The 9,985-nt window shown below is 37.1% G+C and overlaps 1 protein-coding gene and 1 long non-coding RNA gene across 2 annotated transcripts in view; both read right to left on the reverse strand.

Moving 5' to 3' along the window:
* Window positions 1-9,985, reverse strand: part of LOC106883367 (sorting nexin-33) — a 154,226-nt gene that overhangs the window by 124,968 nt on the left and 19,273 nt on the right. The gene's annotated exons all lie outside the window — the stretch shown is intronic.
* Window positions 4,388-7,068, reverse strand: LOC128248398 (uncharacterized). Its single transcript, XR_008264647.1, has 2 exons — window positions 6,840-7,068; window positions 4,388-5,215 (listed from the first exon to the last, which is right to left on the reverse strand). It is a non-coding gene; the product is annotated as an uncharacterized LOC128248398 (long non-coding RNA).

Consider the following 9,985-nt stretch of genomic DNA (forward strand, 5'->3'; position numbering starts at 1 on the left):
GCAGTGTGGCACCAGCACAGAAGCCTTTTATGCAACACAGGCACAGGTGCTTTTTACATGGCGCCAGCACAGTGCCTTTTATGTGGTGTCAGCACAGGAAAACATTAGAAGAGCTGGGAAGGAAGTCAACAAATACTGACAGTCTTCCAACTTTAACAACTTCTATAGTGATATGCAGTATTAATCTGTTTAAGAAATTAAGCTAAATATACATTTTGTATTGTTTTACATCAATAGGTGGGAATTGTTTTTTTTTTTTAGAAACGGAACCTGTTTTTCATTCACTCAGCCAAACTGGAGCAGGGAGAGTTAGATACTTCACTAAAGGGCACAATATGACAATTCATTGAACTAATGTGGAAGCTTCTACATGGGTGTTCATCGTTACCGTCATTAACCCCTGGAAATTACTGTCTTGAGCTTTAGGGATCGGAGAGTCTGTTACCCATTTTCCATGATTTATAAGTGACCAAAATCACAACATTCCCCCTCAACAGGATTCCAGTCCATTGCAGGGTTACTCATTCACAGACTGGAGCAACATGAAATGAAGTGTTTTGCTCAAGGACACAATACAACACCCAGACTGGGAAACGAAACCATGATTTTGTGGTCATGAGTTCAACAGCCTAACCATCAGGCTATGCAGATTGTGCACAGATGTTCAACCTGCAAGAAATACCAACTAGATATCCCTCAAATTATGTTCTATCTTTAAAAGAAAACCAAAATAAAAAACAAGAGCATGTGGTACCTAAATACAATGTTTAAAAATAATGTTGGATGGTCATGGCAGAAATGCATTTTACTGTAGATCTCCTGGAGATAAACAAAAACACAAGGACATTAGTGACATTTGAACGGTGGTTGTAATCCAGCATCTTAACCTCACAGCCATTGTGTTGTCCAATGCCTTACGAAACTATTAATTCATTTATCTTAATTTTAAAAAAAGAGAAAAAAAAAAGCTTTGAAACTATGGGATTACCAAAAGGTGTGGGATCTATTCTGTTTAACAAGGGAAAAAGATAAACTATGGAAAGAGGAAATTACTGAAATACCAAACTCTGGATTTTTTTAGAGGGATTAACATTAGTAAAGCTGAGAATAGTTACATATGACAAAGTTGTAGAAATAACACAGGACACCAGCAAACAGACATCCCTACTAAAGCCACTTCACCTCTTCAGTAGTGGCAGGCTCTTTGGAAAATCCTGAACATGACAGCCTCTGGTTGAAAACAATGAAAATAATAACTGAAGCAATTTAATCACAAGCCAACAATGCCTTGTGGTATTTTCTTCTGGTTATTTATGTTCTGAGTCCAGCTTCCACCATGGTGTACTTGGGTGGTGAATGCATGGTGGCCTAGTGGTTAGAGTATTACACTTACAATTGCAAGATCATAGTTTTAATTCCCAGGCCAGGCAGTAAGTTGTATCCCTGAGCACAGCACTTTGTTTCATGTAGCTCCAATCCACTTGGCTGTAAATGAGTGACCTTGCAATGGATTGGAGTCTTGTTCAGGTAAGGAATGTTGTGATCTTGGTTACTTATAAACCACGTAAATGAAATAACCAGCCCAATGACTTCCAGGACTCATGTCACTGCTTCATTACCTACGTGGGAGGCAGCCAAAATCCGTTGCCTGATTAAACACTACCACCTGATCCTTCGTACACTTTAACAGATCCCACTATGTTGCAAGCATTCACACTAAGTCTCTGCCTTGAATATTATAAGGCCATTAAAAACTACCGTTCCTCTTGACTAATCTCTCTCCCTGAGAGAAAGTTTGCAAATTTTAAGTTTGTTATGCCATGGGGAGATGTGAGTTTTATTATTTCAAGTGGGGTGTCTCTTTTTTCTTCTCTTTTCAAACAAGGCCAAAACTAGAAATTTTAAAACTCCCATCTCCTTCTGGTAAATGAAATTACACAATTTTGTGAACTTTATTACCTGGTTTATTTTTTTCCCTGGCACACACCACTTCCTCTTAATGTTTTTTTTTTGTTATTTTGTTTTTTTTGTCAGAAGGTGAAAATACAAGAGCTTAAGGTTTCAGATATAAAATAATGCAACATTTATGAGTTTTTAAAAAGCTAAAATTCATTAATGATATAACATGAAATGGCTAACAAACAGTGAAATTAAAACCAAGTTTGTAGATCTGACATTGCAGAAGCTTATACTTTTGCTATACTTGTATTTTTCTCTATTCTACCTGCACAAATCTATCCAATTTTATTAGGTGTGTGTGTCTATCCACATTGCCTATTTAATAAATACTGGCTAGCAGAACATAAAAAAGTAATTCTAAAAATACACATCGTTTGTTGCTATAGTAGAAAACAAGAAAATACTTCTTTACTTTCACAGTAAGCATAGCCATTAGTCAGTATAAAGACTAATTAAAGTTACCAGAGCAACAATTAAATTGCAAAGTATGTTGTGACCTACAAAGCAGGTGCCCATAAACAAATATATAGATAGAAGGTAGTAAAATATATAAATTGATTAAATAAACCAAAAGAGAAGATAACAAAAGGGTTTCTACCTCTTTTGATTTCCTTCACAAAATCCTCATAAAATATATTTTAACCAAAATTTTTATTACATTCACATATCTTGAACCTGGGCCCACCCATCTCAGGCATTCCAACCACCAAGTGATTTGGAACATTCATGTCCTTAGTGCAAAATAAATTTTTGTCTATCATTTCTGAAAGAGAAACCCCTATGTGGTCACTCCATCTTCTAAAAATAGCAACCAAATCAACATTGGATAATGTTGTCTAAGATACAAAATGATACAGGGAGACAAGAATGAAAAGTTCAATTAAAATCAGTCAGTCCACAAGCATACTGAAAAGCGGTCACTTACTAGAATACAATAGTACATTGGAATACTAACTTGTTCTACCTTGTGTATCAAAGACAAAACGTTCACAATATCAGGTAAAAAATAAGACACAGTGGTCAAGTCTGGAATGCCTATTATAAATACATATACCAAAACAAGAGATTGGGAAACATTTTTGGTATTGAAGTAGTTGTATGCTGTCAACTTAATGTGACAGTCCCCTGAAGGGAATACTACTACTGTTGATTAGACCTAGGAAACTGCACCGCTTCCCGTCGGCCTTGATACATTTCCTGTGTCCTTATGTTTACAAGGGGGAGACAAGCACCTCCACCCAGCTAAACCTACATCCAGAGACATGTTTCTGAGTATTTGCTCATCATCAGTCTGGAGTAGCATGACCTGCTAGTCGAAGATGCCTGTCAAGCTCCTGTAAACATAAGGACACAGGAAATGTGTCAAGGCCGACAGGAAGCGGTGCAGCTTCCTAGGTCTAACCAACAGTAGTATCGTTTCCTCCAGGGGACTATCACATTAAGTTGACAGCATACAACTACTTCATTGTATTACTACTGCATAAATCTCTTTGAGAGATTAATAAATATATCATTTCTAAATTTTTGGTATTATTTTAGTATACAATTTTTTTCCAATCTCCATAGAAAGGATTTTTAATTAAGTAAGCACCATGTACATAAGAGATGATGGAGTTTAGGCATGTAGATTTAAACTTGTAAGTTCTATGCATCTTATATCTCTAAATTATATCTGACTTAGTGATCCATAATTGTACACATAGATCTCTGAAATTCATTAACTTGTAATGCACTTAAGGCTGGTGGTTGAAATACACTGATCTAATTTAGGATCTAATGTCCAGGATTCAAAATTCAAATCTAGGGTCATTATAGGAACAATCTGATAAGCATTTTTATAATTGTATCAGGTTTCCAAATGTTCTTCTCACGTTCTTTGCACTCAAAACTATAGTCTTCTACCGAATATAATGCTAGTTAAACCAACATACCTTTAGTTCGTTTCAAACCACAACAATAGCTGGACTTTGAACCAAGCTGCAAGAGACTCTAAACCAGATGAATGAAACTGGGTGCAAATGCAATTGTAAGATATCCAAGCAGCAGAAATATATGTCAGACAGATCTACATTGAGTATGCTGTATAAGTGACAGTAAAAATTAAAAAAGTGCAGCTGTATAAATCTCCGTAGTCATCCATCGGTTTGACCAGATGAAGTATTCAGTTGTTTGATTAACTGAACAACCTCACTGAATAAAAGTGACTGAGTATTCCACAGACATATGCTCTCTTAATAAGTAATCAGTATGACAGTGCAACAAAGCTGAACCTTTAATTTACAGTTATAATCCTCTAGACCAGTGCCAGTCAAAGTGGTGATCCGCGTACTGGTGCCCATCTGCGAGCCATCAGCTGCCAATGCGTGGTGAGTTTCCAGAAAGGAAAGAAACATTATAAAATGCTTACAAAATAAATATAAGACAAAAAAAAAATTGTCGACTTTTATTATATTCATTATATATATTAGAAATAATACATTTCTAAATCTCTCAGAGAGACTTAAGCAGTAGTGATGCGATTATACATATTGTTTCCTGTATAAACTAATATTACTAAGAAATATTACCAGTCCTTGGCCCATTGGGAAAAAAAAAAAACTGCTGGTATGCCACGTCAGATAGTTTGAGAAGCATGGCTCTAGACAAGCTTTCATACAGTTTCCATCTATTCAGTTTCACTCACAAAGCTTGGATCAACCCAAAGCTTTGTCAGTGAAACACACTTGATGCCACATACTGAGATTGAACCAATGACCTCATTAATGAAAATCAAATTACTTAACCAGTCAACCATAAAATGTCTCTTGAAATTTTCAGAATTTCAGCCTCCAGACCAATGATTCCAAACATGACCACCTTGCTTTTTCCTAGTCTAGTATATACAGGACTATGTTATCAATAGTAGGGTGTCTTTTGAGAGCGATTTTGCTGCCGAGTGCAAGTGCGTGAATTGAGAGCTCCGGCTACAGTTTCCAGCAGGTCACACGTGTGTTCTGTACTTGTGTATCACACACGCGCACGCGCACGCACACACACACACGCACGCACACGCACACACACACACACACAGCTACATCACTTTGTACTTGAAATTTCGAAACATTTACAAACACGGGAGACTTAATGATGCCAAAGTTGTTTTCTGTATTTATTTGTTAGTCAGCCAAGTCTGGTTTGGTGAAGCTTGTCTTCCATTCACTTGTCTCTGTGGTGATCAATACCAAATCAGATAGAATGTGTCTATTCCTTTTATTAACTGGTATCAAAGAAAGTAAAAAAGAAAAAAAACAATTGAAAGAAAAAAAATATGCACGTTCACTCTTCACGAGAATAGGAAATGTTATGAGAAAGCAATTTGTTTAAGGATGTATACAAGAATATAAACAAACACCTATAGAGAGAGAGAGAGAGAGAGGGAGAGAGAGAGAGGGAGAGAGAGAGAGAGGGAGAGAGAGAAAACTGTATATCATATATTATGTACAGCTACAAGGTAAACTCACAGGTGTACATTTTTAGTATGAACGCATTTCAGCCTTGCTGTGAAAAGCAGACACTTGTGGTTTAATCATGTGATTCTTATTTTCTCTCAGAAAACAAAACAAAAAAAAAGTGACTAACATGCCTCATATCAATATTTTTTATCACTTCATCTGAAATTGCTAACTTCTTTTCCTAACCACAGACAGGATATTAGTTTATACCTATTTATAGTATACACAAACTTGGACAGGACTGATCTGGTGTGCTCTAACTTGCATAACAACAGACCAGATTTTTTTTTTTTTTTTTTTTTGATAGAGAGAGAAAAAAACAAAACATGGTCTGACAATAATATTTATTTTTCACAAAGTTTTAAGTCCGTCTCAGTCAACAGTGCAAAGTTGTAGTTTATGTTGGTTTCTGAAGCATTTAAACAACTGGAAGTACAAGACTCTCAGAGAAGAAACTGCCAGCCTTCCACAGGATTAACCTTCAGCTACCCCAAGTATTTCTCTTTCAGGTGAGTGAACTCAAACAATGTAAGATGGGTGCCTTGCTCAAGGATACACCCTATTGCTCAATCATACAACTTGAAGATCATGAGCCTAACATTGAACTACACACCATCACTCTACATTTCACAGGGAGGTTGAAAATGTGTGTACTAAAATCACACACTCATAAGTTCACCTTACATCTCTATTATAACATTGTTCTTCTATTAACTATGTATTATGAACTTTAGAAAGGAATCTGTTAACAGGTCATTTTTCAGTGGAAAAAATTACACTCAATGAAATCTTTGTTATGCCTAAAATTAAAGACTGTTTTTATGTTTGATTAACATTACAGTAGTGACTATCCCATAAATTGTTTTTGACAATGATTTTAGGATGGACTTTTTCCAGGATATTTTCATGAAGTCAGTAGAGAGTAGTATTAGGAGAAATTTAGCTACTTATTCTAGCAGACAGAGCACCTGAAGACCAAATCACATCTAGTTGTTTGACTGACAGCATTCTCTGACTAAGTCCACCTCATTTACCTCCTATGCAGCAGCTTCCATCACATTCTATGAACCTTTACATGGTTATGCAATCTGACAGAAATTGTTAACAAATTACTCTAAATCTCTCCTCTCTTAAAACAGGACACACTGGGCAATGTAATCTAAGCTACACTTAAATACGGAGTGGTCAAAGCTAGCATGTTCATATAGACTTAGCCTAGAGCTAAACAACAAGTGCACCGAAACAGACTGGACAATGGAGAGAAAGCAGCATATTCACACTGAAGCAGTACACTGGACATGCAACAGATCAGTCCTTGTTACAATCCCAGAATACCCTCCAGTTAGGTAGCAGATGTTTTACCTGGATCAATGGATAGGTGGATCATACCTGACTTATGGGTCTCCAATCCAACAACATCTACAGAAATCTTCAAATATCCATGAAACTATACAGGACTGTATCCATGCCCTGCCATTCCATGGCCTATCATTCTGAAAGGAAAGGTGGCCTCTAAGTGGGTTGCTTGACTTGTTAGAAACAAATCTTTCTTAGAAAATTACTATTTTTAAATCTCGCAGCACGAGATATTCAGCAACAGTACTTTGTAGTAAAGATTGTTTGCCAACATAAACACGGCAGTCCTGGTTTAGGATGAATGTTGCTGTAATTTAGCCCCAGGAGACATTGTCTCCAGCTGGCTATATGACACGATTTGTGTCCTTCTATTTTCGAACAAGGGAATCTAGCACCCCCACCCCCACCCATCTCAAAACAATATCTGTGTATCGTGATTTCCAGGTTATTTCCCGAACAATTATTCTGTGCTGATGAAGGGAAATAACCCAGAAATCGTGATACACAGATATTGTTTTGAGCTGAGTGGGGGTTCTAGATTCCCTTGTTCGAAAATATAAGGACACAGATCATGTCATATAGCCAGCTGGAGACAATGTTTCCTGGGGCTAAATTACAGCAACAGTCGTCCTAAACCAGGACTGCCATGTTATGTTGGCAAATAATCTTTACTACAAATCTTTCTTAAGTCACACCCCACCTTCTTCAACAAGGTAGGATATAATAGCTAAGGTAATCCAAGATATATACTTTATCTGAAAAAATGCCAACACCTTTGATTAGAGGTCAACTCATTTAGGACTGACCTGGCACAAAATAGTATATCAATAGTGAGTCTCTTACCCCGTCCTAGGAACAACATTTACAGTTGAAGAAGAGCCAGATCTACAGGAGATCTGATTACCTACATCATACAATAATAATATCTCAGCCATCAGAGCTTCAACAAGTGTAACCTGGCATTTTTCAGAAAGTTGCCTCCACCCCACCAAGATCATCTCTAACTCTTTTTTTTTTTTTAGGTCAGGAATTCCTCATCACACTAAATCAGCGAATTCTCTCTTCTCTTGCTATCTGTGATTCAGGGTACACATATTTCCTAAACTCTTCTTTCTGGACATAAATATTCTTCAAGACAGATGATACTGCTCCTAAACTTCTACATGCAGACATCATTCACAGAGGAAATCAAAATAGTCTGCTTCTTGACCTGCAGGAAATAGCAGCCAAACTTTCCCCAAATAACAGCCGACCGTCTTAAATTTTTAAAAAGTGTAACAGTTTCAACATCTTCCATTTGTATCACAGGTGTTGTGCAGTCAGTGCTAACCAGGCTATTTCTCTTACATCAGTCTCTATCCCTGACAAATCAGATAATGAAATCCAAGATAATCCTAAAGGACAGGATGGTCATGATTGGAAAGCCTTTCATAAGTTGTCTACTTGACCAAGGTTGGTCTGAAGAAAGCTAAACACCAAAGTTAGTTTTTCTTGAATTCACACATCGTTTTCTTTTATGCAGACTGCCAAAATAAATAAATGGAATAAACAAACTCTGTAATTGAATTTAAATCAACAAAGTGGGGTGTTGCTGCTAAATCTAAAGGAATGGTAGAGGAATTTTACAAGAATGGTATGTAAAAGCTATTTACAGGTGGGTGTCGACACAAAATACAAGAAACATTTTTGCTTCCATTTTAAATTACGTAGTAAATGATTTTGTCAAACTGATTAGTATAAAATATCAAATGCATGCGCACACACACACACAATTATATGATCATCATTTACCATCCATGTTCCATACTCACAAGGGATAGATGCCTTGACAAGATTCAACAAGCCCAAGGGCTGTGTTGGGCTCCAGTATCTGCTTTGACAAGGTTTCTATAGCCTGATGCCTTTCCTAATGCCAATCATTGTGCGGTTGAGAAGTTTACTTCCCAACCACATAGTTCTAAGTTCAGTCCCACACTTCAGGCATGCCTGGGCAAGAATCTTCTTCTAAAGTGCCGGACTAACTAAAGCCTTGTGGGCAGATTCAGTAGACAGAGACTGAGCGAAGCCTGTCATATATACCATACCTGTGGGTGTGTGTGTCCTTGTCTTGACAACATGTGGTAGTTGTAAATGATGGTCACTGTCATACAAGCAGTGTCATTCGTTTCCAATGAAAATGTCTGGCCATGGGAAATGTTACCTTGCTTGGAAGCAGGTGAGGGTTAGTAACAGGGAGGGCCTCCAGTTGTGATAAATCTACCTCGATAAACTCCATCTGATCCATGCAAGCATGAAAGAGTGGACATTAAAAGTGATGGTGATGAAGATATATAAGTATGTGTAGATATATATATATATATATATCTCACAGATGGAGAATGATTTGCTGGAGAAGGCATAAAGCAACAAATTCAGAGAAGTTTAACAGGGATAATCTATCTTTAATAGATTCGTGGTATCTATTTACCAAACTGAAAAGAATGAAAGCCAAAGACAACTCTGGTGATTGCAAAACATAATACACAGATGCAACTAAAGAATCTTCCATCTGATGGCTTTATACAGTCATTGCCACCCAACTTCTTTTATGGATTAAAAAAAAAAAAAACACAGAGACAGACTGACAAGCCATTTCAGTTATAGCTTGTAACAGATGGTGGTTGTGATGAGTGGACATTAATTGCAGTTTTACAGTCACTTTTGCATTAAAACTTCTCTAATTAGAGAGACTGTAAAGGTGTCAGAATGCAAAGAGGAACCAGTACACTCTGTAAAGTGGTTGGCATTAGGAAGAGCATCCAGCTGTAGCAGCCAAGCCAAAAGACAATTGTGACCTGATGCAACTTCCCAGCTTGCCAGCTCTGGTCAAACTCTCCAACCGATGCCAGCATGGACAATAGACTGATGATGATGATGAGGTTGATGAGGTTGATGAGGTTGATGAGGTTGATGAGGTTGATGAGGTTGATGAGGTTGATGAGGTTGATGAGGTTGATGGCAGAAGTTTATCAAGTGTGGAAGTTTACAAACAGTATATGTTTAATGAAGAATTTTTAAAATAAGACAAAATCAGAATCACGACATATCAAAGACAACTAGTAGGTTCCCTATAAACGAAGCATTTCATTCGCTTAGGCATTCCTATTCCCTTTGACACTGTTTAGATTACTTGTCCTAAA

Source organism: Octopus bimaculoides, chromosome 7 (assembly GCF_001194135.2).
Source record: "Octopus bimaculoides isolate UCB-OBI-ISO-001 chromosome 7, ASM119413v2, whole genome shotgun sequence".
NCBI lineage: Eukaryota > Metazoa > Mollusca > Cephalopoda > Octopoda > Octopodidae > Octopus > Octopus bimaculoides.